This window comes from Silurus meridionalis, chromosome 13 (assembly GCF_014805685.1).
Source record: "Silurus meridionalis isolate SWU-2019-XX chromosome 13, ASM1480568v1, whole genome shotgun sequence".
NCBI lineage: Eukaryota > Metazoa > Chordata > Actinopteri > Siluriformes > Siluridae > Silurus > Silurus meridionalis.
The window spans coordinates 5,185,159-5,200,619 of record NC_060896.1 but is presented as its reverse complement, the minus strand read 5'-3'; the positions used below and the strand labels follow the sequence as shown (position 1 = coordinate 5,200,619).

Sequence of the window (15,461 nt, the reverse complement as noted above, 5' to 3'; positions counted from 1 at the left end):
GTTCAAGGGAGTGTGGGTGGAGGTCTTACAGCAGAGGCAGCTACAGTAAATGACTATAATTTGGACTTATTTTCAAATTTGTGCATGCTTATTCAAAGACTCTTACCTTCACATAGGAAATTTAAGTTCGAAATGTTTTTTTTTTACGATGGTGTTTAAATGTCATGAAAGTTACCAACGACAGCCACAGGTATTAATATCCAACAGGGTACCGGTGCAAATTGGGCTACTGTTGGCCGAAGGAGGAGAAGGAGAGGAGGAAGACGTCTACAGAGACAGCAGGGAAAGGAGAAGTGGAGGAGAGTGGAGGTTACGATTGGTACTTTAAATGTTGGTACTATGACTGGTAAAGGGAGAGAGATAGCTGATATGATGGAGAAGAGAAAGGTAGATATGTTGTGTGTTCAGGAGACCAGGTGGAGAGGGAGTAAGGCCAGGAACATTGGAGGTGGGTTTAAACTGTTCTATCATTGTGTGGTGTAGATGAAAAGAGAAATGGTGTAGGGGTGATCCTGAAGGAAGAGTACAGTGAGAGTGTAGTGGAGGTGCATTGTGATAAACGTGAAGCAAGAATTTGAAGGGGTGATGATAAATGTCATCAGTGCTTATCCTCCACAAGTGGGCTATGAGATGGAGAAGAAAGAAAAGGTTAGATGAGGTGGTGAAGAGTGAACCTTGGAATGTTGGTGAAGGGAACAGGGAATGAGGAGGTGATGGGTAGGGCAGATGGTGGTAGATTTTGCTAAAAGGATGGAAATGGCAGTATACGTATTTTAGAAAAGAAGAAGGATCATAGGATGTCGTATTAGAGTGGAGGAAGGTGCACACAGATGGACTATGTTCTATGTAGGAGATGCAACCTAAAGAAGATTGAAGACTGTAAGGTGTTGGCAATGGACAGTGTAGTGAACAGCATCGGATGGTGGTCTGTAGGATGGTTTTGGAGGTGAAAAAGAGGAGGAGAAAATAATAAGATGGTGGAAACTGAAGAAGGAATACTGTAGTGTGAGGTTCAGGAAAGAGGTCAGACAAAGGATTTAGTGGTGTGAAGAGGTGCTGGATAATTGGGCAACTACTGCAGAAGTGATAAGGGAGACAACTAGAAACGTACTTGGTGTGACATCTGGAAATAGAAGGGAAGACAAAAAAAAACGTGGCGGTGGAATGGAAAGTGCAGGAAAGCATAAGAAAAAAGAGGTTGGAGAAACAGAATTTGGATCGGCAGAGAGATGAGAAAAGTATGCAGGAGTACAAGGAGATGCAGCAGCAGGTAAAGAGGGATGTGGCGCAAGCCAAAGAAAAGGCATCTAAGGAGCTGTATGAGAAGTTGGACACTAAGGAAGGAGAAAAGGATTTATACTGATTGGCCAGGCAGAGGAACCAAGCTGTGAAGGATGTGCTGCAAGTATTTTGAGCAGCTGATGACCGAGGAAAATAAGAGAAAGAGAAGGTTGGATAGTGTGGAGATGTGGAGGAAGCAGGAAGTGGATAGGATTAGTAAGGAGGAAGTGAGAGCAGCGATTAAGTGGATAAAGAGTGGAAAGTTGGTTGGGCCAGATGACATACCAGTAGAAGCATGGAGATGTTTAGGAGAGATGGCAGTGGAGTTTTTAACCAGATTGTTCAACAAAATTTTGGAAGGTGAGAAGATGCATAAGGAATGGAGGAATGTGCTGGTACCGATTTTTAGGAATAAGGGAGATGTGCAGACCTGCAGTATCTATAGGAGAATAAAGTTGATCAGTGACATCATGAAGTTATGTGATAGAGTAGTGAAAGCCAGGCTGTGAGAAGAGGTGACCATCTGTGAGCAACAGTATGGTTTCATGCCAAGAAAGAGCACAACAGACGCCTTATTTGCATTGAGAATGTTGATAGAGAAGTATAGAGAAGGTCAGAAGGAGTTGCATTGTGTGTTTGTGGATTTAGAGAAGCCTACGACAGAGTGCAGAGAGAGTTGTGGTATTGTATGAGGAAGTCAAGTTTGTCAGAGAAGTGACAGCGGAACCGTGTGACAGCAGTAAAGTGTGCAGTAGAAATGACAGACTGGTTTAAGGTGGAGGTTGGATTGCATCGAGGATCGGCTCTAAGCCCTTTCCTATTTGCAGTGGTGATGGACAAGTTGATGGACGAGGTTAGACAGGAGTCTCTGTAAACTATGATGTTTACGGATGATATTGTGATTTTTGGTGAGAGTAGGGAGCAGGTTGAGAAAAACCCGGAGAGTTGGAGGTACGTGCTGGAGAGAAGGGAAATGAAAGTTAGTAGGAGTAAGACAGAGTACATGTGTGTGAATGAGAGTGAGGGCAGTGAAAATATTTACACTGAAAGATGATTGGATATGAAGGGTTAAGAGGGGTTTCCAATTGGCTGGCTGTTTCTTTGTGCTAGGTGTGTCCCCTGTTACAGTAATAAGTTCATGTGTTGTAAGGCGTGCAGCATACTCGACAGCCCTTGTGCTGGAAGCTCAGCTCACTGTATGTTATGTCCCACAGTTAATAAGTCAGATAAAAAGTACTTGAAGTACAAATTTTGTGAATAGGATGCAGGAAAAGAACAAGAGACCAGTTAAACTGGTGCCGTGACCCTGAGCCAATGTAGTTGGTCTCTTGATGCTGGAGCACTGGCCTTATAACACATGAAGTAAGCAGTGTAACAAAGGATGCACCTAGCACAGAGAAACAGGCAGCAACCTGGAAACCCCACTTATCCTTCATACCCTATTATCTTTCAGTGTGATTATTTAACCAGTTCTTTTTATTAGTATGTGGAGGCACATACTATATATAATAAGTACTATAATAAGTACTATATAATAAAATATAATACGCACACACATATCTTTTTCCTTGACTGTCTTTGATCACAATCTCAAATCAACAGCCAAATCATGGCAAAAACAGTACAGCGTCAAACCGGCTTGAATTAATTTTCCCAAGTGTTTTTTTTTTTTTTTTTACAACAGTTTATTAACTAATCTCACAGGTTACACCCCTGTTCATGTCCGTCCTGTTTTACATGTATAACAAGGATTTCAGACTTCTGATTCAAACTGACGCACCTGGTTTGGCTCATGAAGGTTTTGGATCTGTTTGGATTGTATTTTAAATCACCAGGAGCAACTAAGTGTTCTGAAAATAATGAATACTATGAACATGTCTGTACTTGGGTTGTATGCTTTAGAATGTAGATATTACATACATTATGTTGCTGTGGCATCGGATTAGATGAGTCCATGGAGCTAACGAAGTCAATGATGGTCGCTGCAGGAAACAGGTGAGCTAATGAAGAGTTTAATGCTGATTTAGAAAGCTGATGTGACAAAGGCTGTGGTGTTAACTGAGGAGAGATGAGGTAATGAAGTCTGTGGCAGATCCGAGCAAACTGAGGTGCTAACAGAGTAATGTGCAAAAACAAAGGCAATAAATAACTTTTTAGTTTAAAAATGTGGTATTTTAATTTGGTAGTTGTTTATTGGGTTTTGGCTCTCAGAGTGTCTTCACCATTATCTCCGTTAATCTCATAGAGTTCCATTGTTTTTCTGGGGAGGATTCTGTTAGATGTTTGCTATCATTTCTGAAAGGATTCTCCAGCATGTTGTCAAACAACAATTGTAAATGAAAACAGGAACTAACTTGTCCTGTCATGTTCCCCAACATTACCTACATGTACTTCAGTATGAACATCTGTAGTTCATTAACAAATCTATATTTTAATATATATTTCAAAACATTTTCTACAAGCATGGAGGACATGGTATTTTCATTTGCATTTTTTCCCAGCAGCATGAACATTAAGCTTCATCATCTTGTCCTATTTAATAACGTCAGCGTCCTGTGAGTTTCTCCATATATAGACTTCTGTTTATTTCTGTTTGTTTACCAGATATATAGCTTGATTTGGATGTATAATGTAGCAGAGCTGGTATGCTTGTGACTTGTGTTGTTATGCTTATGTATAAGTAGTGGTGTGCGTTTAAGGACCAGGCAGGATGCCATAACCGAGAGAAAGACTCCTCACAGATTTTTTTAGCTTAACAATTAGCATTAATCAACTAATAATAGACATTATTATTTCTGAATCACAAATATTTTGTCATTCTTAAATTTCTTCTTTAGCTCAAAGCTGGCTTTGTACTTCAGCTACTGAAGTGAGAACAAGAAATATAGGGAGTATGTAATGTTTAATTCAGGGTTGCCAGATCATCCTGACAAAGAACAGTTTAACAGAAAAAGACATCCAAAATGCAAAATCTTAAAATCTGACCTTCCAAACTAAAATGTCAAAAAGCTGGAATACATCCTGGATTGGGTTGCCAGTTTGGCACAGCTATCATATAATCCACCATTCAGACTTGCGGCTAGTTTAGCATGGCTAATTCACTTTACCTGGGAAAGTCAGAGGAACTCTAAGAGTCCAGAGAAGAAACCCATGAATATGTAGAAAACCTGAAAAACTCTATATAGACAGTGACTTGAACTCCGGGCTGAATTGCGATTAATAGAGTGCTTAGATGGCAACATGCCAGCATTCAAGGTTGTACAATTTATTTAGATTTTATATAGTATGTCAACATAAGCGGAGAAATTGCTTAGAGAATGAATAACATAATACACAATTTAATAAAAGAAAAAAAACATCAAGAGGTATGTTGTAGGTATGAAAGATAAAACCTGAGAGGTTTAGGACTGAGTTGAGGTAACGCTGCTCTGTCTGGTGTTTGGTTTTGTTTCTAATTTGGATATAAGTAAATAATATCATTTCTAGATTTCATTACTCATGCAAAACACCCTAAACTGTGGACCTGGTAACATTGGTTCACATTAATTTTGACATTGGAATATTTGATTTGGTCCTTCTTAAGATTACGGCTGAAGCTAATGCAGTAAGTTACATTTATTGCCAGTATAGTATCTATAAATTCATGTAGAATGTAACTTGTACAGTGTTTAATAATGCTGGTTCTTAGAATCTTAATGCCCATATGTTTATATTTTAGCTTTTCTTTTCAATGTTTCTTATCCAGAACCACATCCACCAAAAGGTAAATTCCTTCAGGATCCAAGAGAAAGTGGCATAATTAACCAGAGTTTCATTCATCACGTACTTGTTCATCCCAGTTGTGGAACTTTAATTAATGCACAAGGTCATTTTCTCAAAATCTCAAAATCTCAAAGTGCTTAAGACTTGGTCCCTTGAATGAAGGAAGCTGGCCAGTGGGCACAGTGGATCCGTAATTGGTATTCAACCTGCAGCTTCAGGAGACATTGTGCTAATGGTGTAATGAATCTTAATACACAGAGATTTCACTGTCCTACATTCACAATCTAGCACAAGAGCTGCAGTGTAGCAGTTGTTCTGATATATGTAAATATACATCCACACATGCTCTATAAAGTAATAATTCTGGACTTGATGAATTACGGTGGATGTTAGATTTAAATGAATACTTGATTGATTTATTTGATTTTTAATATATAAAATACTATATAGCCAAATGTTTGCCACATATAATACATACGGCTCTCACTCATAGATAGATGGACAGACAGACAGACAGACAGACAGACAGACAGACAGACAGACAGACAGACAGACAGACAGATAGATAGATAGATAGATAGATAGATAGATAGATAGATAGATAGATAGATAGATAGATAGATAGATAGATAGTGTGCTTGCTGTTATAATAGCTTGCACTCTTCTGGGAAGGTGTCCCATTTTTCACCTGCTGGCCTAAACCCTATCAGAATCACTGGCTTATATTTTAATATATTTTAGCCTGTAAATATGTATTTAATTATTAATCTTTTATCAAAAAGTATAGTGTTTGTTATCTTTGTTTCGTATTGGTGTTTTTTGCTAGAGATGATGTATGTGGACGTTGCAGCTGTGGCTGCCGTGAAAGGAGACTTGTTGAATTGTGTTCATTGGGTTTCCGAGGTCTGTAATGGCATTCGTTTTCGGTGCAAGACATACCACTCTGTGATGCAGCGCTCTGTTATACTACATTTCTGTTTTTAATCTTAATGGTTTCTATACCTATAGCATCATAATAAAGATATTAAGAGGTTGATGGATTCAGGCAGGACACCAGTGAAGGCCTAGGTTTGAAATATTCCCAACAGATATATCACAGAGATCTTATTTACAAATATGCAGTAAATATGGAAAATATATCCTATAAGAATGTTGCTATAGGAACATAATCAGTGTGCTGGGGACTGAGAAGAAGCACAGTTACTTTTACCACCTCAGAGATGATTATTAACCTGTAAGAGGAAAACACCTGCTGCCATTTTTTTTGCAACCCAGTTTCTGTTTTCGTGTATAGTTGAGTCTCATACCCTTGTTTTCATTTTAGAGGTATGTCATTTTTGCAATTCTTCCATGAACAACACTTTTGGCTAGAATTCTCCAGACAGTAAATATGTATACCTGGGTCCCACTGGTTTCTCCAGCTCTTTGTGATGGAACTGCTGGACATGTAAAAGGGAAGTAAGCATGATATGTCTTTCATGCTTCTTCAAAAAACTTGAACAACATATCTTAAAACCCCAGTGTGCATTGAAAGCTTTGCCTGGGAGAGACATTGCTGATGCAGTGTAACTACTTTGTGTCTTGTTGCTGTGTTCAGTCTCACTAATAATGCATGAGCTGTTACATGACGTTTGGCTTCTCACCCAGTTTTCAACGTTCAACACAGCTGTTTCTGTTTTACTTAATTACTGTGTTTCAACATACATATGAATTTAATTATAATTAGCACCTGCTTGGTATAATTGGTTAAAAATACACTGGAGTCTGATCCTACAAAATATCTGACTTTATGTAAGTGTACATAGTGTGCAAGTGTAAGAATTGAAAGATGGAGGGTGGCCACATCAAATACTGATTTAATTTAATTGTTTAATTCTGTTTGATTAATTTGCATTTTGTAAATTAACAAAAAAAAAACTACAACATTATATATATATATATATATATATATATATATATATATATATATATATATATATATATATATTTTAAAAGCAGTTTTACTTGAAGTATTTTTTCATCACACCTGTTTAAAACTTTTGAACAGTACAGTGTGTGTGTGTGTGTGTGTGTGTGTGTGTGCATTTATATTCATATATATTTGATCGTGATTAATCGCATAATTGTGTTTTTTTTTTATATTTAAGTAAATAAAAAGGACATATAAATAAATAAATGTGTGTTGCATTTAAGGTTTTCATTTCGCCTCATATATTTATTTGTATTTTGTATAAAAATGATCAAACAATCACGAATGTGAAACATTGGGGAGAACCTTAACGGCCGGAAAAAGCCGCGGTGTTTTGGTTAGCACGCGCTCTTACCCGATTGGACGAGGCGCGGTGGTCTGCTATCTCGCGCTTGCCCTGATTGGCTTTAGCCGCCCTGTTGGCGTTAGGCCCTCCTCCGGGGCGCTCCGATTGGTCCACTCTGTGCGCGTGCTCGTTTCGGAATGAAGCGATTAGTCCGGCTGTGCGTCAATCAAAGAAAAAAAACAACCCACAAATGTAAAAGGCTGCGTTCTAAGATCGCGTACTGAATAGTACTTAAGGGAAGTACGCAAGCTGTGTCAGAGTCGCAGTGAAAAGGGACAGTACTACACTCCACAGTATGTACTAGTAGGTTAAATAGTGCGCTCTAAATGTAAAAGGCGCAGAAGGGTATTTATAGGGACTTGTTTAGTGCGTATTAGTTTGGCATACTCGTTAGTATGGAAGTGCGGATTTGGCCCTATTGGCATGTCCGATGCTGTTGCGCGGAACCGGGGGCTTTAATGACGCAGAAGAAAGAGCGGAATTAAGGCTGTGCGCTTCTTTAAAGCATCCCATGTGATAATTATCCTCTATTACTCTATTTTATTAACTTATTATTAGTTTTCTGTGTTGGTTTTTTACGCGGTTACACGAGCTGCGATTTCCACGCGTACTAATCTCTCCGCGTGCGTGTGAGCGAGCGCGAGCGCGCAAAAGAGAGCGAGAGACAGCGAGACAGAGGGCACGCGCGGCTCTATATGACGTCACTCCCTGGTTTATTGTAAATAAATGCCGCGAGTTGGAGCATCAGGAAGCCTGGAGTCTGCAGCAGCAGCAGCAGGTAAACACATAAACAATTTTCTTTATTTATGATTTTCTTCTTATGAACACACACATACACACACACCTTCAGTCTGTACAGGCTCAACTTTGGCTCCAGACAAGACTACAGGTGAACTGGGTCACTTTTAATGCTCTTTTTGTTTTATCTATAATTATTATTCATAATAATAATAATAATAATAATAATAGTACTAATAATACAATATTTTACAACCATACTTTATTATTAAAAACCTAAATTTGTTCATGCAAATGAATGACTGATTAAATATGCATGAATTTGCATAATGTAATACAATTAACAGTCAAATATGGTTTTGATTTAGTTCAAATGAAAATATTTTTGGATATTTAAAAATATATATTTTTTGGAAAACCATCATTTTTTTATGTAACATATTTCTAATCAGGAATAGGAATAAAGATAAACATGTTAATTGCAATTCAAAATAAAGAAATGAATACATAAATGAATAAATAAAAACAGGAATAAAACTTCATGAGCAGGCCTGGAGCAGAGATTTTTCTTCATCTTCAAATTTTTGGAAAAACTTTTATAAAAAAATACACCATGATTTTTAATATGTTTCCAGTGTGATTTGTGTGCTGCATGGTTTTTATTAAAGGAAAATGAAAATCGTGAGGAATTTGAGGAATTCCTTAAAAGATGGTGACGTCGCATTTTTCCATGTTGATCCGATTTTTGTCTCAGTGAGGTGAATCTATAAACTATTTATTTTCCTCGTTTAAAGAGATATTACCCAATAATACATTTTGAAAGGTGAACCAAAATATATTTCTACATTAAATGCTCCACATGGACAGATCTATAGTAATAAAGGTCATACTAATAGTTCTGAATATGGATTATTTGTTTATTTAGCATTTATGGAAGAAGACTCCAGTGTCAGACCGTATCACGAGGAGCTGCATTTTTGTTGTCTACAGGAACAGCTGTTTACAGCTGCTAAAATGTAAATGAGGATAATGTAAGAGGAACTAACATGTTTTGGGGACGTTTCACAACGTTACTATAAAAGGATAAAAAAGTATTATGTGTCATAAAGCATGATTAATGTCTCCATATCATATACTCCTACTGACTACATCATTTTCCTCTTAATCTTGTACACGTTGTTGGGTGGTTTCATGGCCAGAGTGTAATGCTGTGTGGTGTGGTAGTTTGAGGGTTTCAATATAGTTATATATAAAATAGTACTTTTTTCTTAGGATGTATAAAAAACACAGATTTTTCAATGGACCCTACACATGAGCTACTCCAGGATATTGAGAGACACAATCTCCTTGGGCAGACATCTGTCATCCAGTGTGTGTGTGTGTGTGTGTGTGTGTGTGTGTGTGTGTGTGTGTGTGTGTGTGTGTGTGGATGAGTACATGTGTTTGCACATGTGGTCGGACAGGTGCTTAAAGCCCAGCAAGACGTCGTCCTGACGCAAAAACGGACCTCTGCGATAAAGCTTGTGGAACAGTTTGGCTCAGTAGAAGTTTTCTTAGAAATAATGATAAAAGATCGGATCTTTTTAGCGACTTGGTTCTTTGACTCTCGTTCATCAAAATGAATGAATTTCTTTGGACATTTCCTTTGATCAGAATGAACTAAAGTGTTACATTTTCAATAAGCAGATTCCCCATGTCTACATACATAAACTTTGACTTTAATTTTAATAATTTATATACGTATATATAACTGCATAGCATCACGTGACTAAAGAACGGACGTCTCGGACAGGAGGACTCGTGGAATTAACTACGCATGGCGTATGTGGGAGTCACGTGATGGACTCGGACTAGAAAAGTCGGGAGGTCAACTACTTGATTTTGTTTGCTTTACACAACCTACAGAGATTTTGCTCATGTATCCTGTAGAAAGCAAACGAATCACTTTTTTGAGACTACTCATTCTTCTGAGTCTCATCAAAGACTCGTTTATAATGAACGAATCGTCATTCACCATTATGATAGTGAGTAGTGCACTATTGCTTCGTTTTCTAGTCCTGACTGCAAAATTGATGACATGCTTATAATTTCAATAGGAGGAACTTACACGGGGTTTTGAATGTGTTCAGGGTGTAACTTGTGTTGTTGATGTTTCACAACAATAACTAGCTGTAAATGGATAAAAAAGAGGGATGTGTCATTTGTTTAACGAATACAACATTTAAATTATTGTTCAATTACTGGAATAAATCACTTCAGTTTATGTAATAATTGCTGAAATTTAAAATTAACCAATGTTGGATTTGGTAGTAATAATTCTGTCCTGCATCTTTTGATAATTCCCCTGTAATAGCATTACTTCCTGAGTGGTTCATGCAGTCACAGATGAGAAGGTTGTTGTATGTCTGAAACCATGCACTCATGAGATTATTTACAAATAAATGTATTAATATACAAATGCGAACTAAAGCCACCAAACATTCAGAGAAGTTTTCTGTTGAAACATGTTGTGTCAAGCCCACAGGAAGTGTTTGTAGGAAACCTATGTGTTACTTTACACCAAAAACAGACAGCTCACTGTTTCAAATAAACCACAAAACATTCTGGCTAAAGTGTCTTACGATGTCTTTTCTCCTAAACAGCCTTATTGATCAGCGCTTTATCTTTGGTGAACACGTATTAATATCTTTCAGCTCGTAATGGGATTAGGAATCCGAGAGCATTGCAGTTGTGATTAATAACAGTAGTGTTGTGTACTGGGTTAAAGACATTGGTGCATGGGTTATGATTATTTTGTCTCGTCATCTTGTATTATGTCTGTATTAAACTGTAGAGTTGCTTGAATAAATGAATAAATAAATGAATAAATAAATGAATAAATAAATAAATAAATAAATAAATAAATAAATAAATAAATAAATAGGGATGCTGGCAATATTTATTACAGTTCAATCATTTGATCATTTTCCCCGACTCGAGATGATATTGATGTCATAACGTTAGAGTGTGATACATTTTATCAAACTAATGATGGTTCCATTCGCAAAATCTTGTGATCATTGAACACTGACAGAAACTTGTCTTGTGCATATGAGAAAATTCCAGATGACTTGATTACTCAAAAAAACCCATCAAGCAATCATGTAATGAGGATATGCATATCTGAGGGTGTGGAGATATTCTGGGAGTGCATATGATAGATGTGGCAAGAAAGAACCAGGATATAAGTGTGTGTGTGTGTGTGTGTGTGTGTGTGTGTGTGTGTGTGTGTGTGTGTGTGTGTGTGTGTGTGGGAAAACCCACTTCATCAATGTGGCTAAACTCCAGCAAGAAAAAGTAACCAAGATAGATGGGTGGATGGATGGATGAATAGACAGACAGAAGACAGACAAACAGACAGACAGACAGACAGACAGACAGACAGACAGATAGATAGATAGATAGATAGATAGATAGATAGATAGACAGACAGACAGACAGACAGACAGACAGGCAGACAGACAGACAGACAGACAGAGACAGACAGACAGACATAGTTACAGACAGACAGACAGTTAGGCAGATAGATAGATAGATAGATAGATAGATAGATAGATAGATAGATAGATTGATAGATTGATAGATAGATATATAGATATATAGATAGATAGATAGATAGATAGATAGATAGATAGATAGATAGATAGATAGATAGGGCAGTTTTTTGTGTCCTTGCTGTTGTTCCATTCAGTAACAATCAATAATTGTTTCTGATGTATTTAGATTTAGTTTGTACACCTGTTGATATTTGATCCCTGATGCACACATGATGTCGTTGATACCGTAGAGAACAATGTTTGAACAGTGTTTTAATGCCAGCAAAACTAAAGGCATCGATTAAATGCGATTATCTCGTCATAGAGATCGGTTTAGTCAAAAGACTTTGCTTTTCCATTTTAAGCTTTAAAACACTGAGTAGTTTTATATTTTTATGTAGTTGATTTTGGACAGGCAGTGCTTTTGGCATTGTTTATAGGAGTTTGAATTCAGTCTTTGAACGGCATTTCAAATCAGGTCATTTAAAAAGCTCAAGTCAGTCTTCTGTTTGTGATATATGCCAGAGAGGAATACATTTTAGTTCAAAGCCTGCAATGTTGAATAAGAGGAGCTGGATCTAAAACGATCCTGCAGATGGAAGCTAATTGTATGCTAAGGATGTAGGTTTATGACTGTAATTGGAATGAAGTGATTGCAGCTATTATCTGTGCTTAGTGTAGATTGTAGGTCTCGATTAGGGACATGACAAGGATTAGGATTCAACAACTTTCTATTCTTCAGAAGTCTGGAAATTTCGGGTTGTGTGCGTGTGTGTGTGTGTGTGTGTGTGTGTGTGTGTATACCATGGCAGCATCAGGATATCAGAGTCCTAAGAAATTGTATGGCTCATGTGAAATGTTATGAATAGTCAGTAATAGGATAAGGGGTGGGATTAAAGTTTATTTTAGAGTTAAATTTAAATGTATGTATTAAATCTATAAAATTATTTTCTCATTCTGTGCTATTAAATTAGATTCAATTCAACTATACTTCTATTGTGAAGAGGCAATAAAATGCAGTTAGCATCTAATCAGAAGTGCAAATAGGCAAGTAACTATATATGTATAGATGTACAGTATGTGTGTATATACTGTAGTATGTATATGTGTGTATATACCGACAGTGTGTATATACCAACAGCAACTCACCAACTTTCTGCAGAGTCAATACATACAGACCTCCAAACTTCAGGTGGCCTTCAGATTAGCTGAAGAACAGTTCAGCTAAGTGCAATGCAAAGCACCCGATGCAGTGGTGTAAAGCACGCTACCGCTGGACTCTAGAGCAGTGAAGACGTGTTCTCTGGAGTGATGAATCACACTTTACTGTCTGGCAATCAGATGGGCGAGTCTGGGTTTGGTGGTTGCCAGGAGAACGATACTTTTCTGACTGCATTGTGCTAAGTGTAAAGTTTGGTGGAGGGGGGATTATGATGTGGGCACCATGACTGCGCACCAGTGCTTAAAGCAAGGTGTATAAAGACATGGATGAGTGAGTTTGGTGTGGAAGAACTTGAATGGCCTGCACAGAGTCCTGACCTTAGCCAGTTAGAAGTTGTTTTAATCTTTGTTATTTTCAACATTGTACATTTTTACATCCAAATTATGAAAAAATATGTATAGAACTATGTAGTAAAGAAAAAAGTGATAAACAAACCAGAATATGTTTTATACTTTAGATTGTCCAAAGTAGCTACGTTTAGGTTCGATAACAGCTTGGCAAACACACATAAGGTTCATGAGGTAGTTGCACCTTGTCAAGAGTTAATTTGTGACAGTTCTTGACTCCTTAATGTGCTTTAGACCAAAATTTGTCTTGTGCAGCGGAAAGCATGAATACAGATTAAATAGCAATATTAGTGCTACTACAACTGCTGTAAAATCCATATAATGGCAAGAAACACTCAGCTAAGTAAAGAGAAAAAATGTTGCTCTCATGGGGAGTATGAGAAGGATGACCAAGAGCTACCTCTGCTGCAGAGGATATTTGAATTATCTCAGAACCTGTCAATTTACATAAATGCTTCTCAGAGTTCAAGTGTCATATATTTTAACATCCACTGTTCAAATGAGACTGTGTGAGTCAGGCCTTCATGGTTGATTTGAGGCAAAGAAAACAATACTTCAGCAGAAAAACAAGCATAAGAGACTTGCCTGGGCCAGGAAACTCAAGAAATAGACATTTGATCAGTGGAAAACTGTCCTTTGATTAGTTTCATTTTGGTTCTAATCACCGTGTCTTTTTTAGATGTACAGAGCGTGAGTAGAAGGTTCCTGAATGTGTGGTTTTCACTGTGAACCATGGAGGAGGAGCTGCAAATCTGTTAGGGTGCTTTACTGTTGACTCTATTTGTGAATTAGTCAAAATTGAAGGCACACTTAACCAGCATGGGATGAGTTGGACTGAAGAGTGAAGGAAAAGCAGCCAACAAGCACTGAACACCTCTGGGAACTCCTTAAGATTGTTGGAAAACCATTACAGTTGACTACATCATGAGTCTAAATGATAGAATCCTAAGAGTGTGCAAAGCTTTTTTGAAAAATCTAAAGTCTAATATATTTTGAGTTATTGCACATGTTTTTGTTCACTGCATCATTCCATACATGTTCTTTCATAGTTTGGATGCCTTCAGTATTAATGTACAATATAAAAACATTATAAAGAAAAAAAAAACACAAGGAGACCAAACATGTAACTGGTACTGTATATAAAATAGTTATTTACTGGTTAGTATTGTAGATAGAAGTAATGAAGATGTAGAAACAAAATATTAGACACAAAATGACCTGATGTCAATTTATTCAACTGCCACCAATTTGTCTACTTTAGTGACAGCAGACAGGGAATAAATGTTAATCTCCTAGTGACAGCTTAACACAGAGCTCTATCAAAGATCTATAAATGATTTAGTACTTATGAGAGTATAAATTGTTGATCTGACTGGAGTTAATATTTATGGTGTTTGGCAGGCGAAGTGACTTATTCCTTTCATAGAATTGAGCAGCTATGGATTTAAGGGCCTTGTTTAGGGGCCCAGGAATGGTAGATTAGTGTGGCTGGGATTTGAACTCACAACCTTTAGTAAATATGAAAACATCCCTACAGAAGTGTCCGGTATAGTCCCAGCACTTTCTGCGTCTGTACTGGTAATGCACGAGCGAGTTTCTCCTCGAAGCTCTGTATCCCAACACTGTTATTCACAGCCTAGTGTGTGGCACGCTTAGCGCTTTAGCCCTAGATGTTGTTGTCTGGATGTAGTGAAAGTGACTTTATTCATCCGCCCGTCTGACTCCACGGGGAATTTCCGCTGCCTCTAGAACAAAGCTGACCTGAATAGAAAAGGAGATGAAACAGCGGCATGTCAGACGTGCCTGTTCCTCAAACGGCTGCGGAAAAGACATTTTACTCGACTGAACTCAGTTCAACACATACCTCTGCTCTCTATCTCTCTCTCTCTTCTCCCTGCTCTCTCTTTCTCTCTCTTCTGTAACAAACCGTATTTATTCATGTCTGTTTATTTTCAAAAGTCTTTGAGTCTAATAAAGCTATGTCCAGGAAACACATGTCTCTAAGCAACATAATCCAGGCAGCGGAAGTGAAAGGACGTATCCTTTAACACATTGGGAGATAAATAATGTGACACAATAGGTCCGATTTGAAGCAAAAAATCATGACTTGTGTTAATGTTCACCTGAACAGCAAGTCAACCCGTGCATTTCTGTGCTGAAGAACAATTTCTAAATAATTAATTGTGTTTGTGTTTCAGCTAGGAGCTGTGATGATTTATGG

At 37.5% G+C, this 15,461-nt stretch overlaps 1 protein-coding gene across 8 annotated transcripts in view; it reads left to right on the top strand.

Moving 5' to 3' along the window:
* The window catches only part of gramd1bb (GRAM domain containing 1Bb), a 133,055-nt gene that overhangs the window by 31,389 nt on the left and 86,205 nt on the right, over nucleotides 1-15,461 (top strand). For 2 of the 8 annotated variants that reach the window (XM_046864151.1, XM_046864150.1), the window contains exon 1: nucleotides 7,583-8,136. The exons of 3 other annotated variants lie outside the window; for them this stretch is intronic. The gene's annotated coding sequence lies outside the window, so the exon portion shown is untranslated. Of the gene's footprint in view, nucleotides 1-7,578; nucleotides 8,137-15,461 lie in introns of those variants that run through there. 3 more of the 8 variants (XM_046864144.1, XM_046864153.1, XM_046864155.1) reach the window with 3 other exon arrangements.